General features: G+C 37.3%; 1 long non-coding RNA gene across 1 annotated transcript in view; it reads left to right on the forward strand.

The window, feature by feature from the left end:
* Nucleotides 1-8,453, forward strand: part of LOC125174405 (uncharacterized) — an 87,485-nt gene extending 79,032 nt beyond the window's left edge. The window contains exons 3-4 of the long non-coding RNA XR_007155444.1: nucleotides 7,346-7,398; nucleotides 8,266-8,453. This is a non-coding gene — a long non-coding RNA (uncharacterized LOC125174405). The remainder of the gene's footprint in view (nucleotides 1-7,345; nucleotides 7,399-8,265) is intronic.
* Nucleotides 8,454-9,160: the final 707 nt, after the last annotated feature.

A 9,160-nucleotide genomic window follows, 5' to 3' on the forward strand; every position in this document is an offset into this window, starting at 1 on the left:
GGGGTGCCTGGGTGGCTCAGTCGGTTAAGCGACCGACTTGAGCTCAGGTCACGATCTCACGGTCCACGAGTTCGAACCGCGCGTCGGGTTCTGGGCTGACGGCTCAGAGCCTGGATCCTGTTTCTGATTCTGTGTTTCCCTCTCTCTCTGCCCCTCCCCTGTTCATGCTGTGTTTCAAAAATAAATAACCGTTAAAAAAAAATTAAAAAAAAAATAAAGGGTTCTGGGCAGAAAACATGAAGGAGAGGAAAATTGCATATTCCAATACAAAATATATGCACTGAATACAATCAAAGAGTTTTATTAAAATAGGACCATTTTTATTCAGGTTTTCTGATTTATGTTTTGTGAAATGGCAAATAATTTATTATTTTATTAAAAACGTATTTCAAGTCAGGGAGCCTGGGTTGCTCAGTTGGTTGAGCGATGAACTTCACCTCAGGTCATGATTTCACAGTTTGTGAGTTGGAGCTTCACGTCTGGTTCTGTGCTGACAGCTTGGAGCTCAGAGCTTGGAGCCTGGAGCCTGCATCGGATTGGGGACCTCCCTCTCTCTCTGTCCCTTTCCCATTCACGTTGTCTCTCTTTCTCTCTCTCTCTCTGTCTCTCTCTCTCAAGAATAAATAAACATAAGAGAAAACACTTTTTAATTAAAAAAGAAGAAGGTCTTTCAAGTCCCAGTGTTAAAAAACTTAGCACTGGTAATCACTACTTTTTACTCTGAAACCCTATCTTGCCTCAGATTTTCAGAACATTATTTTTTAGAAAGTGTGTCATTTCATAACTAGCCACAGCTCTCAAACATGTAAACTCAGGAAAGCAAGATTTAAAAATCAATAATTCGTTTGAACTTCTATAAGGTTTTTTTAAGGCAATGCCAGGAAATAAGACATACTGGCTTTCACTTTCGATCATCTGAAAATAATAGCATAAATTATGTAAGCAATGTCTGATTTCATACAGTCATATCATGCTTCTCATTACAAGGTGCTCATTTAGTGTGGCAAAACTCCATTTTCCACATTAATGGTTCTTGAAGGGTGTGGTTTTCTTCCAGAAGACATTTGGAAATGGCTGGACACAGTTTTGGTTGTCATAAGGGTTTGGGGGATGTACTGTTCTTATCTGGAAGGTAAAGGTCATGTATATTACCATGTATCCCCCATTTGCACAGCAGCCCTGATACTAAATAATCATCTGCCAAAAATGTCAATAGTGCTGAGTTTGAGAAACCCTGTTATAGATGAATGTTACTTGACTTATCAAGGTTTTTGTTAGAGGGATTTGCAGCTCTTTTTTTAATATTTATTTTGTTTTTAAGTTTTTCTTTATGAGCACTCTTGTTATTTCTCTCTCTCTCTGCAGCCAATGTGGGGTTTGAGTTCACAACCCTGAGATCAAAAGTACTCCGCTCTACTGACTGAGCCAGCCAGGCACCCCTTAATGTTTATTTGTTTTTAATTTTTTTAACATTTATTTTTGAGAGAGAGAGAGAAAGAGCACGAGCAGGGGAGGCACAGAGAGAGAGGGAGACACAGAATCTGAAACAGGCTCCAGGCTCTGAGCTGTCAGCACAGAGCCTGAGGGGCTGGAACTCACAAGCTGTGGGATCATGACCTGAGCCAAAGTTGGACACTTAACCGACTGAGCCACCCAGGTGCCCCCGCCTCTTTAATGTTTGTTTTTAATCCTAGTTGATCATTTACTGATTTTCACTTTCAGCTTTTTCTTTATCAGGTAAAAAAGTATTCAAAGATTGTCACTGGCCAGTGAATCAATGTGCTACATGCAGTTAATTTGAGTTTAACAGAGGTATGGCAGTTTAGAAAGGTTACATAATATATCTAAGATGGTCTAATAGTAACTGGTAGGTTCATGTTTAAAACCTAAATTTGTCTGACTACAAAATCCACATACTTTTCATGATTTTGCACTTTTCTTTTGAAAGTTCCCAGGTGCTCAAATTTAGTGCTTTTCATTAGTGTGTTCATTATAGGCCATTGGTATTTTTACATTCCATCAAATAAAACTCCAGAGAAAAGAATAGATATACTAAGCTTTCAAATAGAAAAATGAATAAAAACAAACAGACCTTAGCACTCATTTAAGATAAGTTTGTCCTTAAGATGTTTTCATCGAGTTAGGAAATACCTGGGGCTACTTTAAAATGGAAAATATTTTTTTCAAGGTTTTTATAGCTGTTTTCATTAGGTGACAATAAAACAATTTTCTGATCTATGGCATCATTTAAACCAAGACACACTATGATTCTTTTTCTAGCAAGAGCAACTGTCTCCCCCTTTTAAAGTATGTTCTTAACTTAAAAAGAAAAATTATTAAAATGAAAACCGATAGATAATACCTTATAGATCTTCTGTGTGTTAATGAAAGATGAAGAGTTTTAAAAATTCCTCATCAATTTTATTTTCAAATTCTAAAAATCATTTTGCTTCTGAAATAAATTATGAATTAATTAAATATGAATGAAAGTATAAAATACATTCCCCGCTTTCAGGCAATATATGTCATCTGGAGGCACTAAATGTAATCACTAAGATGAAGTTGGAAATCTCAGATTTCATAAGAAGTTCACTGGATTTATATTAGGAGATGAACTGACACCCAAGTTCTAACATTTATTAACTGAATGATCATGAACACCTATTTCAAATTTCTTGAAATTTTGTTCTGTTACCTGGAAAATAAGCAGTTGCATTTGCCAAGCAGTTTGGCTTTTGAAGACATAAAACAAAATACAACTCAAATTTCTCTGAAAAGTGGCATACTCTATAAGATACATCAGCTACATTTGGATCCTACAGTTTTATGTTTATTATTATAATCTTTTTTTTGAAATATAATTTATTCTCAAGTTAGGTAACATACAGTGTATACAGTATGCTTTTCGTCTTGGGAAGATTCCCATGATTTATCACTTACATACAATACTCAGTGCTCATCCTAACAAGAACCCTCCTCAATGCCCACCACCCATATTCCCCTCCTCCCCCCCCCCCATCCCGCTGGGGTGGGGGGGGGAGGAGGGGAATATCAATAGATAAATAAAAAATAATTTAAAAAACTAATAACTGCAATCATCTCTAAAAATTCCAATTTGCAGGGAGCGTGAGTGGTTTAGTCGCTTAAGCATCCGACTTTCGCTCTGGTCATGATCTGGTGGTTCATGAGTTTGAGCCCCGCGTTGGACTTTGTGCTCACAGCTTGAAGCCTGGAACTTGCTTCAGATTCTGTGTCTCCCTCTCTCTCTGCCCTTCCCCCACTTGCTTGCTCTTTCTCTCTCAAAAATAAATAAGCATTAAAAAAATTCAACATTGGGGCGCCTGGGTGGCGCAGTCGGTTAAGCGTCCGACTTCAGCCAGGTCACGATCTCGCAGTCCGTGAGTTCAAGCCCCGCGTCAGGCTCTGGGCTGATGGCTCAGAGCCTGGAGCCTGTTTCCGGTTCTGTGTCTCCCTCTCTCTCTGCCCCTCCCCCGTTCATGCTCTGTCTCTCTCTGTCCCAAAAATAAATAAACGTTGAAAAAAAAATTAAAAAAAAAAATTCAACATTGCATCAAGTAAAATACATTATTTTGGATATACACATTCATTCCCCTTGAAATGTATACATTTTATATTCCACCTAAAATATTACAGTGATTATAATTTTTAATTATTTGCATTAATAAGAAAATCTAAAAATAGCTTAATATAGATAAAGTACAAGCATTAATATTTCTCTCTATATGTCAAGGATTTAGAAATTAAAATGAAGAAATACACATTTTACATTAAGGATAAAACTATAGCACATTTAAGAACAAATTTTTAAAAAGGTACACATTCTAAATACAAAAGCTAAAAACTTTTACTGAAGAGCATGATAGAAGCTCTGAACAATAGAGAGATGTACTGTGATATTGGGCAGGCAGATGTAAGGTTTAAAAAAAAATTTTAACATTTATTTATTTTTGAGAGACAGAGAGAAACAGAGCATGAGCAGGGGAGGGGCAGAGAGACAGAGGGAGACCTAGAATCCCAAGCAGGCTCCAAGCTGTCAGCACAGAGCCTGATGCGGGGCTTGAACTCACAAACCGTGAGTTCATGACCTGAGTGGAAGTTGGACGCTTAACCAACTGAGCCACCCACGTGCCCCCAGATGTAAGGTTTCAAAGTGCCTATTCTGAATGTTAGTAGGGAGTGACATGAGCAAGAAGGAGGTCTCATTCCCTCACGGAGACACTGATTTTGACAATCACTCATGGATGAAAATACTTCCATGAGAGCCCAGGAGTCCAGTGGAATGGTCCTAGCAGAATGTTGAGGGATGAAAAATAACAAAAAAACAAGGATAGATGCTTTTCTGAGGTTAAGACTCTCAGTTTTACTTTTTCTTTTTTGTTTTCTTTTTTGAAATAGAGAGAGTGTGCAAGCAGGGGAGGACAAGAGAGATAATCTTTTTTTAAAAAAATTTTTTAACGTTTTTATTTATTTTTGAGACAGAGAGGGACAGAGCATGAACGGGGGAGGGTCAGAGAGAGAGAGGGAGACACAGAATTTGAAACAGGCTCCAGGCTCTGAGCTGTCAGCACAGAGCCCGACGCGGGGCTTGAACTCACGGACCGCGAGATCATGATCTGAGCCGAAGTCGGACGCCCAACCGACTGAGCCACCCAGGCGCCCCAAGAGAGAGAATCTTAAGCAGGCTCCATGCTCAGCCGAACACAGAGCTTCATCTCATGACGGTGAGATCATGACCTGAGCTGAAATCATGAGTTGGACTCCCAATCAAATAAGCCACCCAAGCACCCCCAATCAGTTTATCTTTCTCTCTTCTCCCCCAAAGCTACACAACTCAGTTTTGAGACACAGACCCCCTTAGTCTGTGACTTCTCCCACTGAGAAAAGTAAGTGTGCACCGATGAATGGGTACAGATTTGGTATATATACAATGCAATATTATTCAATCTTAAAAAAGAAGGAAATTCTACCATTTAGGACAACATGGATGAAACCAAAGGACATTATGGTAAATAAGATAAATACTGCATGATCTTACTTATATGTGGAACCCAAAAAAGCTGAATTCATCAAATCAGAAGATAGAGTGATGATGCCAGATGTTGGTGGTTGAGAGAAATGGGGAGATGTTGGTCAAAGAGTACAAAGTTTCAGTTACACATGATGAATCATGTGAATTGTTTCAAAAATTTAAAAATCAATTAGACAATTAGAAAAGTACATATAAATTTATACCTATCGATTATATTCTATTACTTGATCCTTTAAAAGTAAACTCACTTTTATTTGAGACTCTATGTACAAGCATATTTACTGATGCATTTTCCATAGTAACCAAAAAGAAAACGACAAATATGTGTGTATCCAAATATAAAATATCAAGGAAATGATAAATAAATTATGTTTCATCTACATCATGGAATAATATGCAAATGTACAAATGATCATCAATGCATTTTGTTTTCTTCTTTTTGACCTTAAAATTTTTGTTTTTGCCCTGTATGTTCATCATAAAAAATATAGACTAACTTTAATTCCCAGCTCCACTTCTTAATATCCTTTGCCAGAATGTTGCTTCACTGTTATCATTTGTTGCCTTTTTCCCAAAAATGTTCTCCCGCTGTTGCTGCTTATCATAAACCTTTCCAAAACTTATGTTTCCCTTATCCAAAAAAGAGTCAAAGCAAACAAATAAAACAATAAAGCTTCCCTCCAACATTTTGTCACATCAAGCTGAGTTTCTCTCTCCATTATTTTACAACCACACTGGCTCTTTTCAATTCCTCATTACCCATTTGTTAATAAATTTCAAGAGATTGGTCCTACCTTTGCTCAAACTAATCTCTCATATATCCATAGAAGTCTCCATGGTTCCAAATCCAGTGACTCTGACAATCCTCATGATCTTTGACCACTATGCATATGATACAGTTGATCATCTAAACCTTCTGAAAATTAGGGCATATGGACCAGTGCCTTGGTAGTAGAGTTAGAAAAGAGAAAATACATTTTAGAAATATTTAAGTGCTAAGCCATGTTTGATTGTTTGCTTGGATGAAGGAACTTGATGACTGCCTGAATATCAAATATTATGGAGAAGAGTTATATATATATATATATATATATATATATATATATATATATCTGCTCTTATGGCAGCAACAGAATAATACCTTATAGGAGAAGGATAGTATTTTCAGAGAAATGATGAGGCATCTGTAAAGTCAGCTTTGGGATAATTATGACATATTTTATAAGTAGCATATGAATCTGAAGATCATTGCAAACTATGATAATGTCTATGAAATGTCTAATAGAGTAAGGTGAAAATTGTCCAGGAATAGTCTCTGGGAATGCCAAAGTTTTAGAAAAACATATATGAAAATAAACCCTTGGGTACAGAAGAGAGAAATGGAGATATGAACTGAATATTTTTTATTGCTTTTCCATATTCACTTCTCACCCAAATCTGTACTTCCTTATGCTCCAGTACTGAAGTCTGAGGACCAGTTTATGTATTTGTTCTCTGTCCTCCGTTTGGCTTTGGCCAATAGAGATTAGGTACAAGGAGAATGAGGTCAAGGAATTTGTTTCTGTAGCACCCTTTCTTGCTTGCCACAGTGTGTTGGTTATTATTAACCTAATTTTCTTGAGATGATAGTCAATGGTGGGATGGCATAGGGAGTAAGGTTGCTTACCATTTCCTGCTGTTTTGCTTTTCCTTTTTTTGAAAAAAGTTTTCACATTTATTCATTTTTGAGACACAGAGAGAGAGACAGAGCATGAGCAGAGGAGGGGCAGAGAGAGGGAGACACAGAATCCAAAGCAGGCTCCAGGCTCTGAGCTGTCAGCACAGAGCCAGATGCAGGACTTGAACTCACAGACTGCGAGATGATGACGTGAGCCAAAATCATATGCTTAACTGAATGAGCCACCCAGGTGCCCCTGCTTTTTTTTTTTTTAATGGAAGCTTTATTAAATTATTCTCAGCTATACCATTGGAACGTGCCATGTAGTTTTGCTAAGAACCCAATTGGTGCAGGGGTATGGGAAGACTAAAGACCATGGTCTCAAGAGAAGCAAGAAAGGATTTTCAAAATGGTTTGTGTAATGTGTATGAGTGTGGATATGGGGTGGTGGAGACAATGTACCAGAGTGACCCATCAAGATTTGGAAAAGATAGAAAAAATCATGAGAAGAATCCAGTATGAAATTTCATGATGGGTAGGGACAAAAATAAACATATATTTGCAAAAAGGAAAAAATGTGTCCATTTTCTATTTAATTTAGTTCAACAATCATTAATAAACTCTTATTTTTATTCTAGGAAACAGAGGACCATCTGAATTATACTTGGGGGAGAAATTATAGAAAGAAGAGGTGAGGGATATCACAATAGGCTAGTACCATAGTTTACTTGAGTTTGTCTGTGTCTGTGCTTAATCATGTTTGAACAAAATGGAAGCACTGAACAAAAAATTTTTATTGGTATGTTATTTGAAAAAACATACTTTTGTTCAGCTCATGAAGCATTCGCTTTCATCAAAGTCATACAAATTCTTCAGCATAGACAATCCACAGACATAGTAGGTAAATTGTGTGGCTGCTTTTAAACCCTGCACTTGATGTGCTCATTGACTCTTATCAATTAAGGTTGCAAATATCCAAAGTGAAATGCACTTTGTATGGTTATTAGAAACAATACTAATAACTCTTCAAAAGCAAAGGCATGAAAAAAACCCCTAAAAACATGGAAAATTTCTGGTGGATGATGATTATAAAGAAAAGTTAAGTAAACAGAGTATAATAAGCTTGACATTCTTGGGAATTTAGAAGCCAGAATAATCAGCAAGTCAGAGACAGAGTCAGTTTCTGCCACCTCACCCCAAGTTCCCACCATTTTTCAAGGGATTGATATATCTGGGGATTCTGATAGCTGAGTCCTATGTCCAATTTAGAAAGAGCATCCTTAATGTTAGCTGAAGGCAGTGGAGTAGAAATTTATCACTAAGGAATGGAATACATGCCTTTTGGATAAAAGCCACTTGGAGGAATGCAATTTGTGCAGTATAAAAGTGCATGGAAATCTTAGTTGTATTTTTCTGTAGATTTGTGAATAACTTTTTATGCCTTTAGGGACAGAAACCCCAAGTCATTCTTAGAAAAATAGGAGCCATCTTAATGAAGAACAAACATTTCACAATAACATTTACAAAATTGCTCACTGTTCTGCTTTTTGTTTTATAGACCAGACCACCTGGGATTTTTGTAACTCAACAAAACTTCAGGCTCCCTGCATGTCCATCCAAGTTTGCATGGGCAACATGTCCTTGCCAAAGTTCAAATCTAAGACTATCTGCTGTGCAGAGGATATCCTGCTTGGGAAATAAGCAGAATCAAGGGGTATAAATAGATATTGTGCTAATCAAATATATTTAACATGATTTTGAAGAGACCTCTACACCACTCAGTCTTTTGGGTTTGAATTAGAGTAGATAGCCCATGAACGAAGGAAGCAAGAATTGAGAAAGAACCATGTCTGACATTTAAAGCCCATACAAGTACCAAGTGTTTTCATTCTAAATAAAATGAATTCTTCTCCAAATTAGCAAAATAGTTTGAAACAACAATTTCACTGTACAAAATGAAACTTGTATCCCTTGATTAATAAACATCATTGGTAACTACTCTTCTGTATTCTTCAGGGAAGAAAGTAGTATGTAGGCAAAGGTTAAATTTGTAATGGGGTAATAATGAAACTTCTGGTAAAATGCTCTATGTTTTAGAGGAGGAAGGAGCCTTCTAGATGCCCCTAAAGTTACAGATATGCACAGCAAACTCTTTTCTTTCTCTTGGAGGAGCTGAGCCTGCCATTGTGGTCCAATCTTCCATAGGGAAAGATATTGGGAGAGCTTTTCCATCTTCTGCTCACAAGTCACTCACTTGCCACTCACTTCTTTCTACAGAATTTCTCCTTTTATTTGGAAGAAGGGACTGAATATGCATTGCACAGCCACTGCAGATGGTCCTCTGCAGAGAACTTTGCTCAGGGCTCAACCATTAATTTCCTTCACTGTAATGGAGGGGCCCTTCAGGGGTCCAGACTTTCCTGTGACTCAGAGAATGAGTAAAACTTGGGAAG

Source organism: Prionailurus viverrinus, chromosome C2, assembly GCF_022837055.1.
Source record: "Prionailurus viverrinus isolate Anna chromosome C2, UM_Priviv_1.0, whole genome shotgun sequence".
NCBI lineage: Eukaryota > Metazoa > Chordata > Mammalia > Carnivora > Felidae > Prionailurus > Prionailurus viverrinus.